This window comes from Salmo trutta, chromosome 8, assembly GCF_901001165.1.
Source record: "Salmo trutta chromosome 8, fSalTru1.1, whole genome shotgun sequence".
NCBI classification, from domain to species: domain Eukaryota; kingdom Metazoa; phylum Chordata; class Actinopteri; order Salmoniformes; family Salmonidae; genus Salmo; species Salmo trutta.
In genome coordinates this window covers 13,647,780-13,653,678 of record NC_042964.1, presented here as the reverse complement: position 1 = coordinate 13,653,678, position 5,899 = coordinate 13,647,780, and the positions used below count along the sequence as shown (strand labels likewise).

The 5,899-nt window shown below is 45.0% G+C and overlaps 1 long non-coding RNA gene across 1 annotated transcript; it reads right to left on the bottom strand.

Moving 5' to 3' along the window:
• Window positions 1–2,299: 2,299 nt before the first annotated feature.
• Window positions 2,300–4,215, bottom strand: LOC115197907 (uncharacterized). Its single transcript, XR_003879103.1, has 3 exons — window positions 3,517–4,215; window positions 3,259–3,372; window positions 2,300–2,440 (listed from the first exon to the last, which is right to left on the bottom strand). It is a non-coding gene; the product is annotated as an uncharacterized LOC115197907 (long non-coding RNA).
• Window positions 4,216–5,899: the final 1,684 nt, after the last annotated feature.

The window sequence follows — 5,899 nt, the reverse complement described above, 5'->3', positions numbered from 1 at the left end:
TTCTTCACCTGTGGGATCGTCTGAGACAAGCCACCCGGACAGCTGATGAAACTGTGGGTTTGCACAACCAAAGAATTTCTGCACAAACTGTCAGATACCGTCTCAGGGAAGCTAATCTGTGTGCTCATCATCCTCACCAGGGTCTTGACCTGACTGCAGTTCGGCATCATAACCGACTTCAGTGGGCAAATGCTCACCTTCGATGGCCACTGGAATGCTGGAGAAGTGTGCTCTTCATGGATGACTCCCGGTTTCAACTGTACCGGGCAGATGGCAGACAGCGTGTATGGCGTCGTGTGGGTGAGCAGTATGCTGATGTCAACGTTATGAACAGAGTGTCCCATGGAGGCAGTGGGGTTATGGTACAGGCAGGCATAAGCTATGGACAACAAACACAATTGCATTTTATAGATGGCAATTTGAATGCACAGATTTATCGTGACAAGATCCTGGGGCAAATTGTCATGTCATTCATCTGTACACAATTCCTGGAAGCTGGCCTGCATACTCACCAGACATGTCACCCATTGAGCATGTTTGGGATGCTCTGGATCGACGTGTACGACAGTGGTTCCAGTTCGTTCCAATATCCAGCAACTTCACACAGCCACTGATTAGGAGTGGGACAACATCCCACAGGCCACAACCAACAACCTGATCAACTTATGTGAAGGAGATGTGTCCCGCTGCATGAGGCAAATGCTGGTCACACCAGATACTGAGTGGTTTTCTGATCTACACCCCTACCTTTTGTTTAAGGTATCTGTGACCAACAGATGCATATCTGTATTCCCAGTCATGTAAAATCCATAGATTAGGGCCTAATTTATTTATTTCAATTGACTGATTTCCTTATATGAACTATAAAATCTTTTAAGATGTTGTATGTTGCATTTATATTTTTGTTCAGTGAAGATATATATGTCTTGTAAATACCACTGCCAGCCCATTCACTTCTGTTGACATGAATAGCCTATGAATGTGTCACATTGCAGTACATTAAATAAGCTAGCTAGTTTACCCCAAAAGCTAGTGGTTCAGTCTGTCACGGTAGCTTCCCCTTCACATGCAACTTTGAGTGACTCTAATAGTAAGTAGTAACCTGCTGACCAGTAGTTAAGTTAAACAAATACTTTAAAGTACTACTTAAGTAGTTTTTTGGGGTATCTGTACTTTACTATTTATATTGTTACTTCACTACATTCCTAAAGAAAATAAATGTACTTTTTACTCCATACATTTTCCCTGACACCCAAAAGTACAATTCACACACTTATCAAGGGAACATCCCTGGTCATCCCTACTGCCTTTGATCTGGCAGAGTCACTAAACACAAATGCGTCATTTGTAAATTATGTCTGAGTGTTGGAGTGTGCCCCTTGTTGGAGTGTGCCCCAATCCATAAAAAAAGGCTGGTTTTCTTAATATAAGGAATTTGAAATGGTTTATACTTGTACTTTTGATACTAAAGTACATTTTAGCAATTCCATTTACTTCTGATACTTAAGTATATTTAAAACCAAATACTTTGACTTTTACTCAAGCAGTATTTTACCGGGTGACTTTCCCTTTTACTTGAGTCATTTTCTATTAAGGTATCTTTACTTTTATTCAAGCATGAAAATTGAGCACTTTTTTTTCACCACTGCTCCTGACTCCACTTTGCAGTTGACGTGTTGAACTAAAAGTGACAAGTGAGTGTGGCTTAGGGGTGATGAGACTAACGCTGAGGCTATTAACGGGAGGGGTTTATGTAACTGCAGTCTAAAGTCGTATTATTTTGTGGGCTATATAGTACACAAAAATCAGATGCTCTGAGGCATCCTGGGTAGTCATAGCCTTAAATGCATGCTTTCCAATTGAAATGTATGCCATAAGCATGAACGTGCCAATTAACATAAGATTTAAATGGAGTCGAAAGATTTCAGATGACTTAGAACGAATCAATAATGCAATATTGCAACGCTGTTACATCTAATGCCTGTTTGCTTGAGGTTGATACCGTGCAGGTGCTTGCACGCATGTGCACACACACATGCATACACGCGTGCACACACACATGCACTGAAACATATCCAGTTGGTCTTGCTGTTTAGATTTTTGTTGTCCTTGACGTATTTTGTTTTTACATTGTTTTTGTCTTTTGCTCTTCTTGTTGGTTGTTGGTGCATTGGGGGACGGTGGCTAGGGGGGTTTTGGGGGTGGGGAATGGAGGGAGAGGTGGGGGGGTCTCGGTTGGTTGAGGAGCAGCTCTCGGGGGAAACTGTGGGGGGGGGGGGGGGGTCTTGGAGGGTTGGTGGCCTGGCGGTTGGGAGCTTGGGCCGGTGGCCGACAGGTCGCTGGTTCGGGTCCCCGTTTTGACTTGGTGGGAGGCCTGTCGACGTGTCCTTGGGCAGGGCGTTGACCCTGGTTGCTTCTGTGGTTCGCTCTGGATGGGAGTCTGTTAGATGACAATGTAATGTAAATGTTGAGCGGCTTCACTGCAGGCAGATTGTATGTTTACTTATTCAAAAAATTATAATTGAAAAAAAGAATGCAATATTGTGACTCTCTTGTAAACCTGTAACATATTGCAGGGTGTTTCAACTGACCAACAAACTGAGCACACTTGGAGTCCTCCAGGAGTGGAATAAAAAATAACTGTTAAAGACAACCTGTGGGGATAAATACCTCCCGTCTCCTTCCCTCCTCTTCAACTCAATCTTATCTTATCTCTCCATTAACCTCTCCCTTCACTCTCCCTCTTATTCTCTCTCCTTCAGTCTCTACCTGCCCGTCTCTGTCAGTCTCACCCTCACTCTGTCCGTCCCGCAGTTTCTCCCTCTCTCTGTCTGTCTCTCAATCTCACCTTCCCTCTCTCCCTTCCCCTCCATCTCTCCCATCTTTGACACTTAGCTGAATCTGGACCTCTGCCCATTGCATAATGGGCCCCACACCTAGCCATCTTCATAGTCAAGAATCCCTTAGATGAGCCTGAAAAGAAATAAACAATGGGATCCCACTGTGTCTATACGGACCAGTGGAGGCTGCTAAGGAGGGAACGGCTCATAATAATGTCTGGAAAAGAGCAAATGGATTGGCATCAAACACCTGGAAACAATTCCACTGATTCCGCTCCAGTCCTTACCATGAGCCTGTTCTCCCCAATTATGGTGCCACCAACCTCCTGTGATACAGACATCCTTGGTGACTATACCTATAGACCTAAAAGACCAACAACAGTTGGATTCAGGACAAGCGAGGCAAACGATGACTTACTCTGAGTTCAGCATAGGCCAATGATGAATATCATCCATTTCACTCGATTAAAGGCAAGTTCTTCCAGGTCGCATCAGTTGAGGCCCCGCTCTCAGTCAACTTCCCCAGATGTGACTGCAAACAAAGCAATCAGATAAAATGCACATGATTACGCATCATATTCTGTCAGTAAAGCTAAATAGGACGTTAGTCATTATGAAACCAGTTAGTATGCTGTTCAGTAGTCTGGCTATGTCTAGGTCCTAGCCCTAAGCTTACCTTCTCCAGCATCTGACCTCAGACCTGGCAGCGTTGGCCCTCTAGGCCGGCCGTCTCCATCATTGTTTGGTCATTCAGTTGTATTTAGTTGAGGTGATACCAAGAACACAAAAGAAAGAAAAGCTGCATCAAGAGGACCACATGCTCTCCCCCACAGTCCAAATGACCTGGATGTGCAGAAGCACATCAAAACGGAACTCCCTAAAAATACACCACGTCAACACGAGTGGCTTTTCGTAGCAGTTAAGGAGAGAATTTTTGCGAACCCCTTAAACCTTTTTCCTTACCTTAACCTAATTGTCCTAACCTCCTACGTTAATTCTCCTAACCCGTTGCGTAAGTTCTCCTAACCTATTACAGAATAAATTGTAGCTGTATCTAAAGTAGTCCCTCTAGTTAGAACCAGAGCTACTGCTATCCGACGGTATGGAGTGGGATTATGTGGTAGTGATGTCTAAAGTAAACGGACTCTAAGTTGCCAAAGAAAGAAAAAGGCCAAAGAGACTGTTTTTCACCTACTGGACCAAGAGAGGTGACATTCTATCCAGTTGACAATGGAGTGACTACCATTCACTGGGCCATCATCTGTAAAGTTGAGGTCAAAGTTAACGGATAGGTCTGCCATGGAGTACTGTACTGTATAAAGACAAGCATAATCATCTTAAAGCTAAGGGATGAGGCTGTTGAAATGTAACCACTCTCTAATTCATAGACAGAGCTATGGATTCAGGGACTGACCATCCATGATATTAATTGCATAGTTTTAACCATGATTTGAGGCTATACAGTGTTTATTTACATTTATATTGTTTACAAACATTGGAGTTAAACAGTCTTATATGTTGGGTTCTGATGGGGTATGACAGTTGAACTAAGCTCATGAGGCATGTATAAGTTATAATCTTCAAGAATCAATGAGTACATGTAATACAATTATGTCCAAAAATGGATTCAGCAACCATTTCAAATGACCAGTAGCTAATCTCTACAATTGTGTTTAACTGTGTGGCCACTTGAGGCCATTGAGTCCATATTGCTATTTGTAGGCCTGTGTTATTCTCTCTGAAAATGGAATGTTCTGACAATCTAAAAATAAAAATGTTCTGACAATCTAAAATATCTGGCCGCAGGGCGCTACAGAGGGTAGTGCGTATGGCCCAGTACATCACTGGGGCCAAGCTGCCAACCATCCAGGACCTCTATACCAGAGGAAGGCCCTAAAAACTGCCAAAGACTCCAGCCACCCAGTCATAGACTGTTCTCTCTGCTACCGCACGGCAAGCGGTAACGGAGCACCAAGTCTAGGACCAAAAGGCTCCTTAACAGCTTCTATCCCCAAGCCATAAGACTGCTAAACAGCTTAATACAATGGCTACCCAGACTATTTGACCCCCTTTTTTACACTGCTGCTACTCACGGTTTATTATCTATGCTTAGTCGTGGGGCTCCCAAGTGGCGCAGTGGTCTAAGGCACTGCATCGCAGTGCTAGCTGTGCCACTAGAGATTCTGGGTTTGAGTCCAGGCTCTGTCGCAGCTGGCCGTGACCGGGAGACCAGCGGGGCGGTGCACAATTGGCCTAACGTCGTCCGGGTTAGGGGAGGGTTTGGCCGGCAGGGATGTCCTTGTCCCATCGCGCACTAGCGACTCCTGTGGCGGGCCGGGCCCAGTGCACGCTGACACGGTCGCCAGGTGCACAGTGTTTCCTCCGACACATTGGTGCGGCTGGCTTCCGGGTTAAGTGGGCATTGTGTCAAGAAGCAGTGCGGCTTGGTTCGGTTGTGATTCGGAGGACGCATGGCTCTCGGCCTTCGCCTCTCCCGAGTCCGTACAGGAGCTGCCTAATGTACATATGACTTAAATTATGTCGACTAAACCGTACCTCTGCACATTGACTCAGTACCGGTAACCATTGTACATAGCCTCCTTGTTATTTTATTGCGTTACTGTTTTTTGTAACTTTAAATTCAATTGATTGGACATGATTTGGAAAGGCACACACCTGTGTATGTAAGGTCCCACAGTTGACAGAAAAAAACCATGCCATGAGGTCGAAGGAATTGTCTGTGGAGGCACAATCTGGGGAAGGGTACTAAAAAATGTCTGCAGCATTGAAGGTCCCCAAGAACACAGTGGCCTCAATCATTCTTAAATGGAAGAAGTATGGAACCACTAAGACTCTTCCTAGAGCTGGCCTCCCTGCCAAACTGAGAAATCGGGGGAGAAGGCCCTTGGTCAGGGAGGTGACCAAAAACCTGATGGTCACTCTGATAGAGCGCCCGAGTTTCTTTGTAGCGATAGGAGAACCTTCCAGAAGGACAACCATCTCTACAGCACTCTACCAATCAGGCCTTTATGGAAGAGTGGCCAGACAGAAGCCACACC